The sequence below is a fragment of the Pinus tabuliformis genome, chromosome 7 (assembly GCF_031772625.1).
Source record: "Pinus tabuliformis cultivar Carrire ecotype Pingquan chromosome 7, CPIR1, whole genome shotgun sequence".
NCBI lineage: Eukaryota > Viridiplantae > Streptophyta > Pinopsida > Pinales > Pinaceae > Pinus > Pinus tabuliformis.
In genome coordinates this window covers 874,069,303-874,075,900 of record NC_142293.1, presented here as the reverse complement: position 1 = coordinate 874,075,900, position 6,598 = coordinate 874,069,303, and positions in this window count along the sequence as shown.

The window sequence follows — 6,598 nt, the reverse complement described above, 5'->3', positions numbered from 1 at the left end:
ACAATTTTGATCCAAGATTGTAGTGATTTTTTCTTGGAATTCAAGGTGGCATAAGAAAACTATAGTTCTTGCATGTGATAAATACCTTTGGAATATTTTGAGGTGTTGAAAAAGAATATATGTGAATGGCTTTTGAACTGGAGGTGTTGCAATAGAATGATACTTACAAATATAAATGTTTATTAGGTTTTGAAAAAAGAACTCATTCTCCATCATTTGATCTGTTTAATTTCTCGATATTTTCCACTTTTCAAGATTGTTTCAGGTCTTGTCAAAAACTCCAACCTCTCTTGCTTATTTCAAAGTTTATGCAGTTCCTTCATTTATTGTTATTCATGCCCTGGTCATGGTTTTAATTGTTTCTTTTCTTGTCATCACATTATCTTTGAAGCCTTTCTCTATTTTATGTGTCATATTCATCAAACCTTACAATTCCCTTCTCATATTCATGATCCTCCCTTTACATTAACTCCACCATTTCTTTTTTCCACTGTATTAAAAAAATTGATTTGTGGATGGTTATTGGCATGGATCACCTGTTTGAATGATGGAATCGTAAGAATTAAGGATGCTAAAGAAATAATAATAACAATAACATAACAACATGGAGATATAACTTTTATGTGATTTATCCAATAAAATTTAAATTGGGAAAAGTAAACCAATAAATTTATTATTTATTTGATCAAACCTAATTTAATAAAAGTTTTAAATTTATTTGACCAAACCTAACTTAATAAAAGTTTTTTTTTTTTTTTTTTTTTTTTTTTTAAGCGATTTTATAAGATCTAATGGCTTTCAATTTTATTTCAATAACATGTGTGTTTATGAAATGTTTAATAATTTCAAATGATTAATTCTATCAATCTAATGAAATATAATCTTTCTTGGAAAAACCCGGGTAGGAGCGCGAACAGGGAAGAGCAAATAGAGTTTAGCGCATGCAGGGGCAGTCAAAGAACCCTATGAAGGGTGGCAGAGGAGGGGGCTCCACTCCCTCCTACAAGGAGGCCATGGCCAGCAGGGGAAAGAAGCCTCTAGAAAATGTTAGGGAAATAGGGGTGGAAGGAAAAAAAAATCACGGAAGAGGGAACAGAAGAACCTATAGAAAACGATCAACATGGCATAGAAGACAAGGAGGTAGAAGACAAAAAACATGAAACTAAAGACAAGAAACACAAGGGGCCCTGCAAACCCAAAATAGATATAACTCCCAGAGTGATTTTAAATAATCCAGAGCTGCAGGCGTACAGGGAACACATGGGGACATATGCCATCATCTGTAAGTTCATGGGACTATGGCCCACTGAAAAAGCCCTACAGTCGTGGATCAAATACCACTGGAAACCTAAAGGAAGCATAGATCTTCATCTTGGGTCCAAGGGTTTCTTCACGGTGGTGTTCACAAATATTGAAGACAAGGAAAAAATATTTGAAGGAGGGCCCTACTTCTATGCTGCTACAGGGCTCTACATGAGACCATGGATAATGAACTTTGTCCCAGAAAAGGAGACTTTTACTTCAGTTCCGGTCTGGGTAAGGCTCTACTCTCTACCTCTTGATTACTGGCAAAATGAATCGTTAGCAGCCATAGGCAATAAATTAGGTCACTATGTTAAAGCCTCTGAAGCCACTAGAAGAGGAAAATACACTTCCTTTGCTAGAATATGTGTGGAAATGGATCTATCAGGAGCTCTACCGGAGGAGATAATCCTGGAAGTTTTTGATGAAGAATGGGTGCAAACAGTAGATTATGAGCACATTCCATTCAGATGTCGCAAATGCCATGAACATGGACATCTCTTCAGAGACTGTCCACTCAACAAAGAAATAAACAAAAGCAGAAGCAATACAGTGAAAGAATCGGATGGCTTTCAGAAAGTGGTTAACCAAAGTAAAGGAAGTAAAAGAGGATCGAAAAACCAGCAATGCGAAGGACAACAGTTTAGGCAGAACAATTTTCGGGTGCTTCAAGAAGAGGAAGAGATTACTAAAGAAGATCAAACAATGGAAGGGAGTTTTGCAGAAAAGGAGGAAGGGAAAAACCTAGAACAAACACAAAATGATGAGTACCAGAAAGAAGCCACTATGAGTGATATTGAACATGAAATAGATCAGGAAATGACCCAGAATGATACGGACCCAAAGGACCGTGAACTACTAGAAATTCTTGACAAAGAAAACCCAGACCTAGAAGGTTTCTTAAGGTAGGGTACCACGAGGGGAGTGGATTCGCAACCTCAAGAGGAACTCAGCAGAATACAACAACTGTTTATATGGAGATTGCAAACTGGAAAGCCAGAGCGATGTAACAACATAGACAAGCAAGACAGTAGAGGAGTGAAAATGATGAAAACTACATTAGGACCAGTTAATAGAAACCCAGGCAAGAAAAGAGGCAGGAAAAAGTTGAATGAACTCTTGATGGAGTGTGGAAAGATGATGATTGATTCAGGTAAGATGAAAGATCTAGCTAGCTACTCCTTCACAAATCTTTTATAATGAAGTTGACATCTTGGAATATTAGAGGTCTAGGGAGTAATAGAAAGCAGAGAATTCTTAGCAACAGAATGAAACAAGAAACACCGGATATAATGTTTATCCAAGAAACGAAATGTTCCATTCAAAAGGTAAGACAAATCCACAGTAAATGGCTCAGAAACTATGAGTTTCTTGAAGTAAAAGCAGAGAATACAGCAGGGGGTTTACTCACTCTATGGAATCCCAACAAAATTGGCATTCTGGATGCTGAGGCATCCAAAAATTACTTTTCGATTGTCATTCAACCAGTAGGAGAAAGGGATAACTGTCTGGTCACAAATTTTTATGGTCCTTAGAGAATAAATGACAAACTTAAGTTTCTGGATACCCTGGTGGATCTCAAGAGCAGACATGCAGATATACCCTGGATCATGGGAGGGGATTTTAACATGATTAAATCCCTTTCAGAGAAGAAAGGAGGAACAAGATCTCTAAGTAAAGACTCCATGGCTTTCCAAACTTTTTCTGACAACATAAAGCTTGTTGATACCAATTGGAATATTGGCCTATTTACTTGGAATAACAGGAGAGGAGGAGATGCCCTAGTCGCCTCAAAGCTAGACAGATTCTTCATCTCTGAGAATCTTATGCTAGATGGGAAAGAGGTAACAGCATGAGTTCTTCCCTTTGGAGGCTCAGATCATTGGCCAATCCAATTGGAAATCAAGGGTATAGGGACTCCTAGAAATAAACCCTTCAGATTTGATAATATTTGGATGTCACACCCAGACTTCACAAACAACATTGAGAAATGGTGGTCAAAGGACTTGCAAATTCAGGGAACCAGAATGTATCTTCTTCACAAGAGACTAAAGCACATAAAATGTCGGTTTAAGGAATGGAATAGGAAGGATTTTGGTAATATTTTTGAAGAAAAGAGAGTAGTTGAAAACAAAATGCAGATTCTCAACCAAGCTCTAATCAAGGAAGGCTTTGATGAAAATATCAGTGAATAAGCAGATAAACATTATCAAAAATGAGAGGATCTATGTAAACAAGAGGAAATATTTTGGAGACAAAAATCCAGAGTTCAATTGTTAAAAGAAGGAGAGCGCAACACTAAGTTCTTTCATAGAACCACCATGGCTAATAGAGTTCACAATAATATCTCTTCAATCAAGAATGAAGCAGGGGAACTTCAGATATCCCATAAAGCTATAGAAGTTGTGTTAATCCACCACTTCCAAGGTATAACACGGGAAAATATTTCAGACAGAGAGCAAGCCATCAGGGAGATTACTAGAAACATACCGAAACTGGTATCCAGGGAGGACAACTTCAACCTTAATAGACCAGTAACGGAAGGGGAGTTGAGAGATGTAATCAAAGACATGCCGAATGGCAAAGCACTGGGCCCGGACGGTTTCAATGTGGACTTTTTCAAAGCTTGTTGGAATATTGTTAAGCAAGACATTATGAATGTGGTGGAGGATTCCAGATCAAATAAAACCATTCTGAAAGCCCTCAATACTTCCTTCATAGCCCTGATCCCCAAACAAGAGATTGCTCTTACACTGGATAAATACAGACCCATAGCCCTATGCAACGTTATCTACAAGATTATATCCAAGGTTGTGGCTAATAGAATCAAACCTTTGCTTCCAGTCCTAGTTTCTGGGGAGAAATCAAGTTATGTGGAAGGCAAACAAATTCTAGATAATATCATTCAAGCGCAAGAAGTGGTGCACTCTTTAACTAGCAAGAAGCAGGCGGGTATGATCATGCAATTAGATATTGCCAAGGCTTATGACAAGGTAAACTGGGTCTACCTTAAGAAAATGTTGATTGCATTTGGATTTGATCATAACTGGGTTAGATGGGTAATGGCACTGGTGACCTCCTCCAGCTTTTCTATTTTGGTCAACGACTCCCCCTCAGAGATTTTCAGTCCTTCTAGAGGCCTCAGACAGGGAGACCCGCTCTCCCCCTTCCTTTTTATTATCTTGATGGAAGGGCTGGGGAGAGCTATTAAGCAGGCGCAATCTTCAGGAAAAATTAAAGGCCTGCAGCTTACTGATAATGGGCAAGCTCTGACTCACCAACAATTTGTAGATGATACCATGCTTCAGGGACTCCCCACAGTCCAAGAAGCTTCAAACTACAAAATAATTCTGAATCTTTTTGCCTGGGCTTCAGGTATGGAAGTAAATCTCTCCAAATCAAAATTCTTTTTATTCAATACCAATATTGCTATTCAGAAAACATCTCTAGAATTCTTGGCTTCCAAAGGGATTCCCTTCCTTCAAAATATTTAGGAGTCCCTCTAATGGCAAAACCAATGCACAAAAGTATATGGGAACCTTTGATCAACAAGTTACAGGATAAAGTTAGTAAATGGACCATCAGATCTTTAAACCTTGCTGGCATACTAGTTATTACAAAAGCAGTGCTTCAAGCAATCCCCATCTTCATGTTATTAGCCCTCCCGGCTCCAATAGGGGTCCTTCACCAATTTAGAAATATTCAAAGAAACTTCCTTTGGGGTAGGGAGGAGACTAAGAGGAAATGGCCCTTAGTGTCTTGGGATAAAATTTGTAAGCCCAAGAACCATGGAGGGCTAGGATTGGATGATTAGGAGATTCTCAGTAAGGCTCTAGGGGCCAAACTTTGGTGGTGCTGGGTCCAGCAACCAGATACTCAATGGGCAAAGATATGGAAAGAAAAATATGCTAATTCCTGGTAGAACAGTGATCTTATAAGAATGTCAGGACATATAAAAGGTTCTTATATTTGGAACAAAGCTTGGGAAAATAGAAGACTAGTTCAAGAGAATAACTTATGGGAAATCAGAGACGAAGATCTTGCTCTTTTCTAGGAAGATAAATGGCAGCAAGAATCAATTCTGGTAAAAGAAGATTTCCTAGATCTAAAACAGGAGTCAGATTCCCAAGGTTTAACAAAGGTTAAAGATTTCTGGATACATTCTCAGCTTACGGAAAAGTGGAGAATCTAGAGAAACATAGATTGCAGAAATAACAATCTCCTGGAAACTAAAGCAGAGGAGCTCAGGAAAATAATAGAACAAAGGAAGATCTTAGTGGCAGAGGGACAAGACCAACTGAGATGGGGAGATAACAAAGAGGGAACCTTTAATCTTAAGGAAGCAAAAAACATTCTCCTTGAGCTGGATCCCCTGGTTCCAGATAAAATCTGGCAAAACCTTTGGAAACATCTAGGGTGGATGAAAATCAAACTCTTCATGTGGGTTGTTTATCACAAGAAAATTTTGACTTGGGATAACATAAGGAAGAGAGGTGTACAGGGGCCTTCAAGATGCCTGCTATGTGAAGCTCAAGAAGAAACCTTGGAACATTTACTTAACAATTGCATTTTCACATCCTGGTTATGGGATTTATTTGTTGCAATCTTTCAACAATCTGATAGGGACAGAAGAAGCATTATTAGTACCCTAATCAATTGGAGGAAAAAAAATTTGGATAATGAAATTCTTAACTCAACGTGCGCTCTTATACCAAGCTTCATCATATGGAACGTGTGGAAGGAGAGGAACAAAATAATTTTTAAGGGAGAAAAAAAACCCCCTCAACACCTGCTGGAGTTAATCCTGAAACAGCTCAAGGAGACTGTGAGAACCATTGTTCGCAACTTCCCCAAAAATCCCCCCTCAGACGCAGATTTAAAAATTCTCAGGCAGCTGGGGTTGCAGAGGCTCACCCTCCTAGGCATTGATAGGAGGATCATTTCATCAGATATGGAAAAGGAATTTTGACATCCTCCTCCGGAAGGTTATTTAAAATACAACATTGATGGGGCTTCAAAGGGGAACTTGAGAACAGCAGGGTATGGAGGTGTACTGAGAAATTCAGAGGGAAGTATCGTTAGCATCTTTCATTACCACCTTGGTACAGCCACCAATAACATGGCTGAGCTAATGGCTATGGAACAATGCCTAGATTTGCTGAAGCAGGAAAACTGCCAAAATGTCATGATAGAGGCAGATTCAGAGTTAATTATCAACTCTGTGCAAAAAATTCACAATGGAACTGCACCGGATAAAGTCTCTAAAAATTGGAAACTAATTCGAGTTTTCCAAAGA